Genomic DNA, 17676 nt, shown 5'->3' on the forward strand with positions numbered 1-17676 from the left:
ACAGCTCAGGCATGGTGCCTGAGGCAAAACACAGGTAGGAGCTGACCTTGGCCTGCACCACCTGAAAAATCCCAGTGCCAGTGTACCCAGTGGACAGCTATAGACCCCATCAGAACACCACCACCCTGCCACTGTACAGCTGATACTCCATGGACATCAGAGGTTGGTGATCAGTGGTCACAGTCAGTCCATGCAGCTGACTGGCCTGGGTAAATCTCTCCCATTGATCTGCCAACAGCAACCAAGCCTCAACCTCAAGAGGAGGGTGTACTCAGCCCACACAAAGAGCACACCTCTAGTACCCAGCTTAAGTGATAGTGCAGGCTGTGCTACTAGACCATCCAGGACACCTACTACATTAGGCCACTCTACCAAGACATGGAGTCAAAGCAGCTCTACCTAATACATAGAAACAAACACAGGGAGGCTGCCAGAATGAGGAGACAAAGAAACACAGTCCAAATGAAAGAACATACCACAACTCCAGGAAAAAAACCAAAAAAAAATGAATATGAGCAATCTATCAGATGCAGAGTTCAAAACACTGTTTATAAGGATGCTCAAGGAACTTAGTGAGGACTCTGCAGCATAAAATAGATCCAGTCAGAAATTAAGGATACACTCATTGAAATAAAAAAAAAATTTACAGGGAAACAGCAGTAGAGTGGATGAAGCCAAGAATCAAATCAATGATTTGGAACATAAGAAAGCGAAAAACAACTACACAGAACAACAAGAAGAAAAAAGAATCCAAAAACATGAGGATAGTATAAACAGCCTCTGGGACAACTTCAAGAGTTCCAACATTTGCATCATAGGGTACCCAGAAGGAGAAGAGAAAGAGCAAGAAACTGGAAATCTATTTGAAAAAGTAAATGAAAGAAAACTTCCATAATTTGGTGAATGAAATAGACACGTAAGTCCAGGAAGCACAGAGAGTCCCAATTATGATGGATGCAAAGAAGGCCACCCCAAGTCTCATCATAAGATTAAAGATAAAGAGAGACTCTTAAAAGCAGCAAGAAAAAAGAAGTTAGTTACCAGATGGCTGCCAGATGGGAAGGGGGAGGAGAAGAATGGGTGAAGAGATGAGGGGATTAAGAAGTACAAATAGGTAGTTACAGAATAGCCATGGGGATGTAAAGTACAGTATAGAAACTGGAGTAGCCAAAGAACTTATGTGCATGACCCATGGACATGAACAATGGTAGAGAGATTGCCTGAAGAAGCAGGAGGCCCTGGGTGAAGGGGGACAAGGGGTAAAATCAGTACAACTGTAATAGCATAATCAAAAATAATACTTAAAAAATTTAAAAGAAATGCTAATTTTTCCCAGAAGAGGGGTATGGATTTCAGCCTTTAAAAGGACTGTGTTCCTACAAGAAAGAGAGTAACATCAGCGTGTGACAGAAAAATCAATTTGTTACCTCCCATACGTGCCCCACCAGGAATGGAGATGGTAACCTTTCAGTTACAGGATGACGCTCCAACCAGCTGAGCAATACCAGCCAAGGCCAAGATGGCTGGGTTTTTTTTGTGTGTTTTCTTAATGCAGATATTCCAGCTTCTACTTTCCCTCACCTCCAGTTTTCCTGACCTGCAGCCCTATTTGCAAAGTAAAAAATATAATTTTAATCATGCTAGCAAAAACTCCATTGTTCTTGGATAGAAGTCAAAATCCTTAAATGGCCCATAATGCTATTCAGGCTTCCCTCTCTCTCATCACTTACACTAGTGCTCTGGGCTGCAGTCACACTAGTTTCCTCTTAGTTGTTGAGAACCAAAGTACTTCCTTGTCTTATAAAAGCAAGTAGTTCTTTTCTTTAACATTTTTATTTATTTCTTTATTGTTGTTCAAATTCAGTTGTCTCCATTTCCCCCCACACATCACCACCTCCCACCCTTGATTCTACTTCTTAAAAGCTATTTCCTCTGCCTGAAATCCTCTTTTCCCCACCCCTCTCCTGGCCGAGTCTTCACCATCCTCTATAGTTCAGCTTCAAGTTACTTCCTCAGGGCCTTCCCTGATCCTTCAATATAAATAATAAATTTGAATCTCACCTTACTGTTTCTTTTAACTACCAGTATCTCTCCCTGCCAGCATTCATAGATTTTTTCTTATTAATATTTCAAATTTATTTTAAAATTTATATTCACTGAAATTCACAAATGCATAGTCTTATAACCACTACCACAAACAAGATACAGGACAGTTTGATCATCCCCAAAAATGTTCTCATGCTGTCTTTTTGTAGTCAGTCTGTCTCTTTCCTTTCAACCCCTGGCAACCACTACAGTTTTGCCTTTTTCAGAATGTTATTTAAATGTCATTTAAAAACAATATGGTATTGGCATAAAAATGGCATATAGATCAATGGAAGAGAATAGAGAGTCCAGAAATAAATCCACACATATATGGCCAATTAATTTACAGCAAAGAAGACAAAAACATACAGTGGGAAAAGGACAGTCTTCTCAATAAATGGAGTTGGGAAAATTCGAGTCCCATGCAAAGGAATGAAATCAGACCACAGTTTTGGACTTGTGGTAAGACAGGTACTTCAAGGTAGGACCTGAAACCATAAAATTGCTAGAAGGAAACAGGTGGTAAGGTCTTTAACATAGGTCTTGGCAATAATTTCTTTTTTAATCTGACACCAAAAGCACAAGCAACAGAAGCAAAAATAAGCAGGAATTACATCAAACCAAAAATCTTCTGTGTGACAAAAGAAACCATTAACAAAAATCAGCAGCCTACCAAATGAGAGAAAATATTTGCAAATCAAATACCTAATAAAGAGTTAATATCCCTGAGTGAAATAGGCCAGGTGCTGAAAGACAAATACCATATGATCTCACCTTTAACAGGAAGCTAAACAACAAACCAAACAAGCAAGCAGAAAAAAATAAATAAATAAAGACACTGAAATAGAGAACAAGGGGACAGTGACCAGAGGGGAGAGGGAAGGGAAGTTAAGGGAAAAAAGGGGGAGGGGTTTGGAGGAACAAATAGGAAGGACACAGGGATGAGAACTAAGGGGGGTGGAAATGGGAGGGAGGGGGGGAGAAGGGGGGGGGGGAGGCTGGGATGGGAGAAATAGACAAAAAAACTGTACTTGAAAAATAACTAAATAAAATTAAAAAAAGAAAGAGTTAATATCCAAAAGAACCCAGACAACTCAATAGCAAAACAACAATAATAAAAATCTGATTTAAAAATGGGTAGAAGATCTGAATGAATATTTTCCCAAAGCATACATACAGGTGGCCAACAGGTACATGACAAGGTGCTCTACATCATCAATCACCAAAGACATGCAAATCAAACCACAGTGGTATAGTCCATACTGAAGACATTATATAGCAATGAAAAATAATGAATTACTATGAAGGACTGACATAGGTTTTCAACATATTTTTAAACAAGGGGGGAATAAAACAATATAAAAGTATGATACTATTTTTGAAAAAATAAAACAAAAAGCAATATTAAGCATATTTCCAAGTTACTAGTGTATTATAAAAATGTATAGAATAGCCCTGGCCAGTGTGGCTCAGTTGGTAACTAATCAAGGTAGCTCCCTTGTATTAATCTCTCTCTCTCTCTCTTTCTCCCCCTATAAAAGTAATGAAAAAACAGCTTCGGGTGAGGATTTAAAAAAAATGCACAGAATAAAAAGAATTCCCAACATATTGACAAGGTGGTTACATTTGGAAAGACATTGGATTTTATAGGGAACATAGTCAAAGATGTTAATATTCTTAGTATTTTAATTCACTTCAAGAAAAATGCAGTAACTTGGAACTATGTTTAAAAATCCAATTGCTTTCTGAATGTGCCAAGTTCTGCTATAAAGATGTATTTTTAATGAAAGAAGGAGCTACTACCCTTTGCAACAGCATGGATGAAACTGGAAAGCATTATGCTAAGCAAAATAAGCCAGGTGGTGAAAGACAAATACCATATGATCTCACCTTTAACAGGAACCTAATCAACAAAACAAACAAACAAGCAAAATATAACCAAAGACACCAAAACTGACAGTGACCAGAGGGGAGAGGGGAGGGGATTTCAGGGGAAAGAGGGAAGGGTTTACAAGAACAATTGTAAATGACAATAAATAAGTAGGGGGAGTGGAAACAGGAGGGAGGTGGAGAGGGCTGGGGAGTTGGGCTGGGATGGGGGAAAAAAGGCAGAAGACTGTACTTAAACAATTAAAAATAAATTAATTAATTGTAAAAAGATATATTTTTAATAATCAAGACTGAGTACTTTATACAATGAACAGAGAGTTCACTGTATAAAGTACATGCCCACATGGCTATGTACATGTGAACCAATCAATCCGTAGCATGGTGAATACAGAAATCTTTAGCCTCATTTACAGTTAATCAGTCTAACCATTGATTGACTTAGCCTATGATGTTAATTTCATGAGTAAGGCACTCAAGTTCCATGTAGATCAGAGTGTTCAAATGAAAAAATTGCCTGTTTACTTGGGAAAGTTTTACTGTTTAAACGGTTTAGAATCTGGTCAATCAGAGACTTGCCTTGTTGGTTTCAGTTATAACGGACTTCATTACATCAGGAATTCTGCTTGTTGCTCTCCTTTAAACAACTTCAGACCTAAAAAATTCCCACAATACCTCATGATAAAGGCAGGTATGTCATGAATAACCAAAATGTTACATTTTAACTAATCTGAAAATGTTTTTCTCTTCATTTTAATAAGTATTAACTACTGTTAACTATCATAGAATACTTTTTCTTATAAATGTAATCATTTGCAATGAAAGCATTAGTTTATAAAGAAGCATAAACAAATACTTGCCTCTTGGCAAATAATTAAAAGGAATTTTAAAGTATATCAATCTAGAAATATCTGTCTCACTTCATATTTTTGCATCAAACAATTACTATTCAGGGAAAGAAGGGAGACAACGGTATTTGATAATGAGAAAACACCTAAACTTAAATTGTCATTGGAATGAGAAGTTTTATGGTTAATTTTTGATAAAGACAGGTACCTTATTTTTCCTCCCTCACAGAAAAACAAATTCTATATCTTATTAATGAAATAAATGAAACTTGGCAAGTCATTTCTCTTTTTCATAGTAGCTAACATAAACGTGTATCTTTTTTACTTCCCCAGGAAAGATTTGACAGTGGGACGTATCTCTCCTTCCATCTTTTTTGCCTAGAAACTTAAGAATGAGAAGGATTGTCTTCAGTAGTGCTTTTGTCTTATTCTGCCTCTTAGGTGGTAAGTTATTAAGAAAGCATAAGTCAAAAGGAGGGAAAATTATCTAGGAAACTGGCAAATTACAACATAAGTGGCCCAGGGTCTTAAACAAGGTAATTAAGGTACTTTCAAAGAGGCCTGAGTAAGGACATACATAATAATATGAATAGCATACTTCAGAATTAATCCCCTAAAGAAACTAATTTGAAGCTTTAAATTTAACTGTCAACTCAAAAATATATCATGTGTTAAAAACAACAATGTATTTTAAGACAGTAAGAGGCTAAAATGAAGTAAGTGGGATCTGAGGACATGTAAGTATTTGGAAAAATTATAATCAGCAAGAGGCCTAAAGTTAAGGCATCTTCTTTAGAAATAGTAAAAAAAAATGTGAGAGCCAGGAGAAAGGTATGGATATTGGGTGTGGAGTCAGAAGAAGGGAGGACCATCTAAGAGGGAGAAAAAGCATTCAGTGACATCAGAAGGTTTGGTAGCTCCAGTGACATGCTATGGTTACCGAGAACAGGGGTTTGGGATGCCCACAGACCTTCTGAAACTCTATCTCTGCCACTTGGGCAAGCCCCTTGAAATCGTGAGGCCCGAGTTTCCTTTTCTGGGAAACGTGGGCAACTATAATGCCTCCTGGAAAGATTCATTAGGGAATACTTGGACTAATGCATGTAAGTGGATTATCAATTGGCACAAGTTTAGTTCTTAAAGATATTTGCTGATTGATACTTGATTATGGATTAAAAGTCTGTCATGCTTAGAGAGAATACCAATGTGCAATTTCCAAAGTGTCTTTAGTTGAGGTTGAATCTGGGGAGAATTAGCTTCATCAGCCAGACTAATTTTTTTTATTGAAAGCAGTCTCTTTTTACCTCCAATGTGACAGAGGGAGAGAGAAAACACATTGTACAAAATGTCTAATAAACTCTTCTTTGGGGTTATCAATGAGTAGAAGTGATTTGGCAATGGTCCTCATATATTAAAAGGTAGAAACTATGAACACTAACACATGTTTTAGCTGAATTTCAGAAGAATCTTTTAATAATCTAAGCTTCTTTTGATAGTGATGAACTCTCCATCACTAGCCAAGGCTCCATGCAGCACTTATCATAATGGACATTGCTGAATTGGGTAGAACCAGTGGTTCTCAAACACCAGTCCTGATATTTATATCTAAATAACATCCTTTCTGCCCTGACCAGTATGGCCCAGTTGGTGAGAGGGTCATCTGGTAAATAGAATGGTCACAGATTCCATTCCTGGTGAGGGCACATGCCTGAGTTGAAGGGTTGGTCCTCAGTCAAGGAACCAGTGAGAGGCAACCAGTTGATATTTCTCTCTCACATCGATGTATCTCTCCCTTTTTCTCTCCCTCCTTTCCCCCCTCTCTAAAATCAACAGGCATGTCCTCAAGGAAGGATAAAAAATAATAATGGTAGTAAATAAGTAAATAAATAAATTGCATGTTTTCTGCTTTTTCTGCATGTCTAAAATACAGATTCCTGAGCCCCACGTTCTGTAAGTTCTAATTCAGGGTGGGGCCACCCTCTGGGAATCTGTTTACTGCATAGGTAAACCTAATGCACAGACAAATTTGGAAACAGAACTTCTAGATAATGTCTTCCATTCTTATCTATGTTGATCAAGCTCAAAATCTTCTAGGCTATTTGTACATTAAAAAAATGAATAACATTTTTGAACCCCTGAATTTAAGTATTGAAGATAATCAATACATAAACATGAATCAAGCAATAAATATTCACAGAGAATTTACTATGTATAATGAGCTGCTTTAGACATTTAAAAGAGGGCCTAATAGTGACTATACAGCTGAAATCAAATTTTCTGGCTAAATAACTTTGATTTGATTTAATTAGGCACAGAGGAACTGAATACATTTTAAGCAAATTGTTTAGACCACCTGGCCTCATTTCTCATTAGTGCCAGTTCAGAGTACTTCCAATTCATGAATGTAGCATATGTGAAATCAAATTTTTAAAATATTGCTTACTTTTGAAAGTTGAAAATCACTGCTTTATTTTTGGATCTCTCTCTTTCTCTTTTTCCTTTTTTTCTTGCTCTAGTCTTCATCTCTATTTTCCCCTTATATTTTCTCTCCAGTGCTTGGAGATATTGAAGGTGTGACTTGCAGATCATGCAACCTTTCGCTACCCTTCCATGGATGTCTTTTAGACTTTGGAACCTGCAGAACAAAACCTGGTCAGTACTGTATAAAAGAAGTCTACACTAGAGGTAAGTCTTGACACTTAAAAAAAAAAGCTTCATGCCCTGGCTGGTGTGGCTCAGTGGACTGAGCACTGGCCTGTGATCAGCAGTTCAATTCCCTGTCAGGGCACATGCCTGGGTTGCAGGCCAGGTCTGCAGTTGGGTGTGAGAGGCAACCAATCAGTGTTTCTCTCACACATCAATGTTTCTCTCCCTCCCTTTCTCCTCCCCTTCCCCTCTCTCTAGAAGTAAATCAATAAAATCTCTTAAAAAAAGATAAGAAACATGTAAAATGAGCATATTCATGGAGTATTTACTACATTCCACATCCTATATGAAGGGCTTTACCTGAATTATTTTACACCAACAAAACAAAACAATGATGTGAGCTGGATCTCGTAAGTATTCCCACTTTTTAAACATGAGAAATTCGAGGAATACGAACTAATGAACGTCAGAGCCAAGATTCAAGGGCAAGTAGTTTGACTTCTGAGCACATGTTCCCTGTGGATCTATATACTACTTCAGTCACATCACTCACATCCCCATGAAAAATAAATGCATAAGTCACTGGCCCTTCTAAGCACAGCTCTTTGCAACTGCACAGGGTGCATGCCCCAAAAGCCAGCTGGTCTGCATAAATTAAAAAGCTAAATGTAAAGATCCAAATGAAGAAAACATTAGAAGAAAATATTGGAGAAGATATTTTAAGCTTGAAAGAGAGGAAGCCTCCTTAACGTCCAAAAGGCAAGAAGTGTAAACAAAATGACAGATAAATTTAAATATATCAGCATTTTTAAAATTTTAAACTGAATAGCAAATCCAAAAGATAAGGAATAAACTGGATGAAAATATTTGAAATATAAGTAACAGAAAAAAATATTACTATCTATCTGGAATAAAGAACTTCCAAAAAACAATTTTTAAGTAGACCAACAATCTGAAAAAAAAAATTGAACTTGTTAAAGGAATTGTAAGGCAATTTTCAAAGGAGGAAATATAAATGACCTCACCTAAAAACATAAAAAAGCTGATCAACTCATCAGTAAGTATCAAAGAAATGCAAATTACAGAAATGGTGTATTTTTAACTTATCAGATTGGTAAAAATAATGAAAGTTTTATAATGTTGAGGTTCAGTGAGAGTGTGAGGAAATGGGAACTCTCAGACATTTCCAGTGACAGTTCAGATGGGTTTAGCATTTTAGACAATCTCATTAGAATTTTATTTTATTTTTAAAGATTTTGGACTTCCGCCAAGATGGAGGCATAGGCGGAGACACTGTGCTTTCTCACACAACCAAGTTTAGAGACAACGTAATATTAGCAACAGAAAACACAGCCAGAACACAGAAAATTGAACTTTTCAGAAGTCTGTTAACAACAACTTCTTCAGCCTGACCTGTAAGGGGCGAAACCAGCAGCTGGCAGAGCGGGGTAGCACAGGAAAACTCGGTCAGACGGACTCAGGCGCGCGAGGAATCCAGGCGCAGGGTTGGACCTAGCGAGCGACCGAGCGAGCGACCACGGGGGAAACAGCGAGGGAGCAGGGCTGCGGGTTGACTGTGGTCGCGCATTTGTGCGCAGATAGACAAGCTGGGCGATTGGACAGCGGAGGACGCCGCCATTTCCCCGCTCTGACCACGCCCCCATATACAGCGTCACAACCCAGCCACCTGGGAGTCCAAGGCGCCGCTCCTCACACTTAAAAGGCGCGAACAGACCAAAAATGGCTCAAGAAGATCTCAAAGCCCCAGAGCCTATAAATCTAAGTGATGAAGAAATAGCAGAACTCTCAGACGCACAGTTTAAAACACTGGTGATCAGGATCCTCACAGAACTGGTTGATTATAGCCACAAATTAGAGAAACATATGAAGGCAAAACTAATTGAAATGAGTGGAATTGCACAGAAAACCAATAGCGATGAAAAGGAAACTGAGACTCAAATCAATGGAGTGGACCAGAAGAAAGCAAATAATGGCCAAACAGAAAAGAGTGAAGAAGCAAGAATTCAAAAAAATGAGGAGAGTCTTAGGAACCTCCAGGACATCTTTAAACGCTCCAACATCCGAATTATAGGGGTACCAGAAGGGGGAAAGGAACAGCCACCAGTGGAAAACTTATTTGAACAAATAATGAAGGAGAACTTCCCCAATCTGACAAAGGAAATAGACTTCCAGGAATCCAGGAAGCCCAGAGAGTCCCAAAGAAGTTGGACCCAAGAAGAAACACACCAAAGCACATCATAATTATATTAGCCAAGATTAAAATGAAGGAGAGAATCCTAGAAGCAGCAAGAAATAAGGGACAGTCACCTACAAAGGAGTTCCCATCAGACTGTCAGCAGATTTCTCAAAAGAGACCTTACAGACAAGAAGGGGCTGGAAAGAAGTATTCCAAGTCATGAAATCTAAAGACCTACAACCAAGATTGCTCTATCCAGCAAAACTTTCATTTAGAATGGAAGGACAGATAAAGTGCTTCTCAGATAAGATCAAATTCAAGGAGTTCATCATCACCAAGCCCTTATTATATGAAATGTTACAGGGACTTATCTAAGAAAAAGAAGTTAAAAAAACATGAACAGTGAAAGGACAGCAAACTCACAGTTATTAACAACCACACCTAAAACAAAAGCAAACTAAAAGGACAGCTAGATCAGGAGTGGAAACATAGAAATGAAGATCTCAAGGAGGGTTAGCAACAGGGGAGTGGGAGGAGGAGAAGGGGGGAGAAGGTACAGAAAATAAGTAGCATAGACAGTAGATAGAAAATAGATGGGGGGGCAAGAATAGTATGGGAAATATAGAATCTAAAGAAGTTGAGACACATGGTCATAAACTAAAGGGGGGGTAATGGTGGAGACGGGGGGTAGGGTGGAGGGGAAAGAAGGGGGAATAGAACAACTAATGGCATAATCAATAAAAAAATAAATTAAAAACACACACACAAAAGATTTTATTTACCTTTAGAGAGAGGGTAAGGGTGAAAGAGAAATATCAATGTGCAAAAGATACATTGATCAGTTGCCCCTCACATGCCCCCAACTGGGACCTGGGCTGTAACCCAGGCATATGACCTGACTGGGGATTGAACCAGCAATCTTTTGGTTCTCAGGCTGGTGCTCAACCCACTGAGCAACACCACCCAGGGCTCATTAAAATTTTAAATGAGCACAACCTTCTACAGAGCAATTCCATGTCTTGGTATCAACTGCAGAGAAATAGCTACATGTAACACAATAAAGGACGTATCAAAGTTATCAACATGACCAACTTCATATTTAATGATAAATGGAAATGACTTTAATATATGTCTATAGATGTTATTTAAAATTATGATACATTCCCATCATGAAATGCTAGGCAGCACTTAGAATGAACTAGATCTCCTTGTTAACATGGGAAAACTCTAAAACATTGTTGAGAAGAAAAAAAGTTGCAAAACAGGCGTGTATAGTATACACTTAAGAATAAAAATCTCCACAAAGCAAACCTCTAAATTTCTCTACAGAATTTAAAGAGGAGAATAAAAATCAGAGGAAATTTCAGTTAATTGGGAAAAAGGAATAGAATTTTGGGCTCATATCTGCTGGGGCTGGGAGATTATAATTGTTTGAGTTTTGTTCAACTTGTCTAACCTAGTTACCCTCTCTAAACCCCAAGTTCCTTATGACTTGCGACTTTGGCAGTCAGGGTCCCTTCCGTTTGAAGTAGAAAGGCGCCAAGCCCCCGTGGAGCACCTGTCCCTTCTCCTCCTGAGTGTGGACAGATAGAACAAGTCTTAAAGGTCTCTGCGCACAAGAGAGCACGGAAGCTTCTATAGCACAATATTGACAGTTGTTCTTGGTTGGTTAGAGACCTAGAATGACCACAGAATTGTGGGAAGAGCACTTCCCTAACCTGGAAATGTCGCTGTGTCACAATGATGTGAAACAAGTAGAACTGGAATTTACCCTTTTGCTAGTTTTATCCACAGGGTTTCTCACATTGGGTATTGTTAACACTGGCAGGACGATTCTTTGTTATTTGGGGCTATCTTGTGTATTAGAGGATGTTTGTTTAGCCCATCACTGGCCTTAACCCACTACATGCCAGTAATATCTCCCATGTTGAAAGAAGAAAAATATCTCTGGGCATTATCTGCTGTCCTGGGGCTGGGGGAGCAAAATTCCCCATAGTTGAGAACTGCTGTTTGCTTAAGTATATTTTGCTTCTTTGGGGGAATTTTCTTCTGGGTTCTCCCAGATGAAGCTGGGATACTTGAGTTACAGGATACTACTGTCACCTACTTTGCATTTTTGTGTATTTTCCACATTTCCTACAGCGAACATGCATTACTTCTACAATCAGGGACAAAATTAAGTGAGGTCAAGGACACACCTCATTTCTGAGAAACACATCTAAATGATCCTTTTAAGAATTTCAGCCCTTTGAATAATTCATCACATGCATTATACTAGGGGATGATATTAGGAAGCTTCCAAATAGATAACAATTCAAAAATTTTACATAGTTGATGGCAATAGCATGTCTTTTATTATCTGAGTTTGAAACCTATTTTGATTTATAATTTCAAAGTTTCTGTATTGCAATGTACCCAACTAGAATATTTCAGGTGGGAGTTCTTAAGTGCAAGATGATTGTATCTTGATAAATTTAGACTGTTGCTTTGCAGTTTTTTGAACCTGTTGTCTGAGGCCCGGCAGATCGCACCTCCCAAGGGACTTCTCAGCCTCTGCCTCTTTGTTTCCCCCAGGTGGAATCCAATGGTTTTCAGTTAAAGGCTGCACAGAGAGCGGCAAGGAGTGCTTCCGGAGAGTGGTGACACATCTCAAGGTGAAGTCTGTCCACTGCTGTTACCGGCCTTTTTGCAATCTCTGAGCCCACGGCTCTTATTCCAATTGCTGGACTAATCAGTCAGTCTCAAAGCCTGACCTGGTCATCAAAAGGTGACAGCCACCATCCATCCACCAGCCCTCTGCAAAAGCCTCATACTTTTTTTTTTTTTTTTTTTTTTACAAGCCAGTTGTAAGGAGTTCAGATCTGAGACCGATTTGGGTTTTCTAGTTTAACCCCACCAATTCCAACTCATCTCAGGAACATCCTTTTCAACACCATCTCTCTCTGATCCTTTTTCTGCTTAATTCTCCTTCCAAAAATTTCAGGGCTACAAAGAGGTAAAAATGTGAGTGATTTCCTGGGTCAAATTATGTACACTATCTCTAGGTTACCAATCTTCATAAATATTTCCATAATCCATAATATAGTTATGAATGAAAGGTATATCACAAGATACCAAATGACCAGAAAGTGTTCATTTGGTTTCCAAAGGAAACTGCCTTGATCTTTTAGGGTAACTTATGGTAAGGAAGAAATTGATTTAACAAATATTGTTCCACTGGAAAAATAAGCCATATATCAGCAAACCAGACCTGAGAGAACTGACCCCAAATGGCAAAGCTGGTACAAAGGTTGACACTCATTTCTTCCATCTGCATTAGAATTTGTCCAAATTCTGGATTTCCATACCTTAACAACTCATAGGTGTGATGGCTTGTCTAATTTTGGCAGATGAAGCATTTCAATTTAAGCAGAGGGCTAGGTTCCCATCCACAAGAAAATTTTTAAAAAATTGAACTGTACTTCACATTTTTTTAACATGCCACATACTCATTATTCTCATTAAATGCCCTATTTCTGTTACTTCAAGATTATCTCATTTTAAAATTTGAAGTTGTTCTTCTCTGTATTTTCAGGAATTTGCGAAATTCAAATTGTGAATAATAAATCTCAATAAAACCTTTTTTGGACGTCTTTTTCTCAGTACCAAGGGTCCTCACACACAGTGGGCCCTCAATAAGTACTTTTCTATACATTTCAAAGAAAAACAAACATTTGTTTTTAAAAGGCCAAGGAAAGTAGACATTTTCCTCCACGCTCTTTTCAACTATATTTCTTAGACCATTTTTCTGAACTCACCAAGAAAAGCCCTCAGATTTAAATTCATTTGCCATTATTTTGTCACTCTGTGCATCTGGCACATTGGTGAGCAGTGTTTACCCAAAATCAGTGAACTTCATGGAGAGTTTCCATGAAGCTTTTATTTTTCCTGCTTTAAAATATAACCTATTGCCCTGATGAGTAAGGCCCAGCGGGCTGGGCATCCACCTGCAAACTGAAAGGTCTCCCATTTGATTCTCAATCAGGGCATGTGCCTGGGTTTTGGGCCAGGTCCCCAGGTGGGGGCGTGTGAGAAGCAGCCCATAGATGTTTCTCTTGCACATCAATGTTTCTCTCCCTCTCTTTCTTCCTCTCTTCCCCCCTCCCTAAAAATAAAATTAAAACACAAATAAATGATAAATAAATATAAAAGTAAAAATATCACCTTATTTATCCAACATCATGGGGAAAATATAACAAGATCAGGTAATCCATAACTAACTCCATAGAGCTTCCCAAACTTAATCTGCAATCCCCATGATGTAATAAAAGAATTAGGAAACAGGTGCTAGTTTATTGTGTCACTAACTAGTTGGTGATCTTGTCAAGTCAATATGATCTTTCTTCACTTTATTTTCCTCACATATAACATCAAAAGAATTGGATCACATGATCTCACAGGTCCCTTCACCCTAACATTTTATGACTCAACACTGACCAACACCTCTTTGTTGTTGTTTTCTTAGATTTAAATATGAGACTTGATGATGAATATAGCCCATAAAGTAGGCCCTGGGAGTTACAACAAATGCTCCCCTAGCTCTGTATGAGGTAGGAAAATGAAAGGGGAAATTCAAGCAGCGACCACCACTGAAGCAGTTGATATGCCAGCTAGTTTTACCCAAAACTGGGAACAGGAAATAACCTTCGAGTCCTCGATGTGACAGGATGGACCCCCAAAGATGTTCGTGTTCTAATCCCTGCATGTGAGGATAGGAAATTATCCTGAATTACTCCAGTAGCCCAATGTAAACACAAGAGTCTTTTCAAGAGGGAAGCAAGAGCAGGTCAGAGAGAGATTTGAAGATGCTAAGCAGTTAGTTGGCTTTGAAGACGGGGGAACAGTTCACAAGCCAAGGAATGTGGAAAACCTCTAGAAGCTAAAAAAATAAAAGAAATTCTCTAAGAGCCTCTAGAAAAAATACATTTTAGACTTTTGACATCCAGAATGGTGAGACAGTAGATTTGTTTTTTTTTCTAATTTAGATATAATTGACATATAACATTATATGAGTTTTACATGCATGACATGATTATTTGATATTTGTATATAATTATGAAATGGTTACCACAATAAGTCTAGTTAACACCCATCACTACTATATACAGTTACTAAAAAACTTGGCTTTCTTTTAACATGGCGATTTGTTATTGCAGTCACGGGAAACAAATATAATTGACCATGCAAGGGACGAGATGGTGAGGCATTTCCTCTCCCACCAATGCTCACACATCCAACCCTTGATTTACAAGGGATCTGATTTTAAGAGAGGTACCTCGGTGTCATATATTGTCTTCCTTTCATTGGGCCGATTTCTCAGTCATGATTTCTCTAGAAACACACAGATGGTCTACAGACATGCAATCACATCTTATTAGTTTATACTTCCCACTCAAGCCCCTACCCATTCAAGATTTCTTTAGCTAACAAGTTTCTTCTTCTCCTATCTCTTACACTTGAAGACAAAGTGACACCTAATTTCTATGTATAAGTTATCAAAATGAAAGGTTAATGAATCTTGGGACTTGCCTTGATCCTCCGAATACAAGATTGGCTTCCCATTGATTACTTTTTTTTTTTTTTTTTGCTGCAAATGAAATAGAAACCTATGTGGTTCATACCCCATAATTTGTTACAGGGGTGTCCAACCTTTTGGTGTCTCTGGAGCACACCGGAAGAAGAAGAGTTGTTTTGGGCCACACATTAAATACATTGTGACATGAAATCACAAAAAAGCCTCATAATGTTTTAAGTATATTTACGCTTTTGTGTTGGGCTGTATTCACACTCATCCTGCGGGCCACAGGTTGGATGCCCCTGAATCTTAAAAGATAAATTTTTGCGATCAATAAGTGGGGGTATCTGGAGGATGTGGCAGAGTAGAGACTAAAATGATTCTATTAGCAGAGGAGGGATGGAACATTGCACCTGCTAGCACTCAGTTACGAGGTTTTTGAAGTTGCAGGGAGCATACATTTTATAATCGATATGGCCATGGCTTCCTTCCCCACTCTACTGATGAGGTGGCCAAGCCCATGTAGCTGATACAGGTAGAGCCAGAACTTCTGGTGACCTCCCATGGGATCTTTGCTCCGCACAAATGCCAGCTCTTAGGAGCACCACATGGGTGGGCAAGAAGCTGTGGGAGGGTGCAACCCTGACTCCTTAGCATATGTTTCAAATCTCTGAGAAATGAGATTAGGAGGCCTTGAAAGAAGCATAGGAGCAAAGAAATAGAAGGAAGTAATATGGTTAATGACTGATCCCTGAGCGTCATAAGCAACTCTGAATCTGACCAAGGACTTTGCACAGAAAGAAATATTCAGTTAGATAACAATGGAGAAAAGTCTGGGTCCCTGAATGTTGCAGACTACATAAACAAGGAGCAGTCTTTTAACTTGCTTTTCTACAGTGAAGAACTTGATGTGCTAATACCTTTATGGCTAAAACTTCAGGCTGATGTCCGATGCTGCAGACATCGTACAACACCCACAGCTTTGGGGAGATCCAGGCCATCTCTGTCTGTCCAGAGTAGTTCACATTTTCTCTCCCAGTAGCTGATCCATATGACTGCAAACCCTACAAGTGAAACTTTAGGGTTTAGAGGTGACCGTACCTACTGGTGGATATATTGTCCTACCTTACGTATTTCCTTGATTTCTGTAAGTTACCGCTGGTAAGTTATGCTGTGACCTCTTTTTTGCTGAACCTCAAATCTTTTTTTAATCTTTATTATTTTTTTCTATTATCATTTAGTCCCCTTGAACCTCAAATTGTAATGTTCCAATGTATCCTTCCTATAACTTACTAGTGTGAATATATTTTCCACCTTCTTATCTGAACAAAGTTCATAGATCTACCATTAGAAATTATTGTGTAGAATGGAACTTCCAGGCAGAGCTGCAACTAGCAATTTTGGTGCCAGGGCAAGCATAAAACATGCCCTCAGATTAACTTGGTAATTCATGTCTTGGCTCACATATGGGTGTTATTGATGATACTTACCATCTGGTAGCTTCCCATTTTAACTAATTATTCTTCCTAACCAGGCATTAAGCATAGTGATACTATGTGCATGTGCTGCTGAATTAATTGCACAATCACTTTTTTTTTAATGACACCCTGTGAATTTCAGAGACCTGGGGCAAAAGCACTGCAGCCAGGCCAAGATACCACTCTGGTGATAAACAGGAAAGAGAGAGAAAGACAGTTTCTACTGTCAATGACAGTAGAAATTTGAAGCACATTGGACCCACTAGCTCAATAAAATACACTGAGCAATTTTCACTTGTCAGGTATAATGGAGGTGATGAGGATACAATAGTCCATCATTTATGGTGCAAGGGAAGGCTAGACAACAGTCATTGTATTATTATCTCTCTTGGTTCTGGGACTGCCTAGGCTCCAATAGGCAATTCCTGCTTGGAGTTTCCCCTGGAATTAGAATCAGAGGAGGGCCAGGCCCAAAATCATCCACTGGCATGTCTAGCTGGGGGCGTGTCCAGCTGGGGGCGTGTCCAGCTGGGGGCGTGTCCAGCTGGGGGCTGGAACCGGCTGGGCTCATGCAGCCTCTCTCCGCGTGGCCTTTCCACATGGTGTCTCTAACATGGCAGCTTCAAGGTAGCCTGACTTCTTACATGGCAACTCAGGGTCCCAGGGGAGAGAAGGCCAGACAGGAGCTAGACTGACTTTTATTACTTACTTTCAAAAGTCACATATGTCACTTCCACTGGACTGTTGGTTGAGGGGATCACGAAGGCCGCCTCCCGCCAGTTCATGGGGAGAGTATACAGACACCGCCTCTTGTTGGAGAAGTACTGAGTTTCTGGGGAAAAAATGGGACCCATAAAGTGGCTGAGGCCATTTTTATACAGCATGATCTACCACAGGGCCCATAAATTTCACCAGCCTATGAAATGGGTCCCGAGAGTTAAAAAAAATGAAGAACCCCCTTCAAGAACCTCATTATAACTG

The sequence above is a fragment of the Artibeus jamaicensis genome, unplaced genomic scaffold (genome assembly GCF_021234435.1).
Source record: "Artibeus jamaicensis isolate MK-2021 breed Jamaican fruit bat unplaced genomic scaffold, CSHL_Jam_final scaffold_1964, whole genome shotgun sequence".
In the NCBI taxonomy this organism is placed as follows: Eukaryota; Metazoa; Chordata; class Mammalia; order Chiroptera; family Phyllostomidae; genus Artibeus; species Artibeus jamaicensis.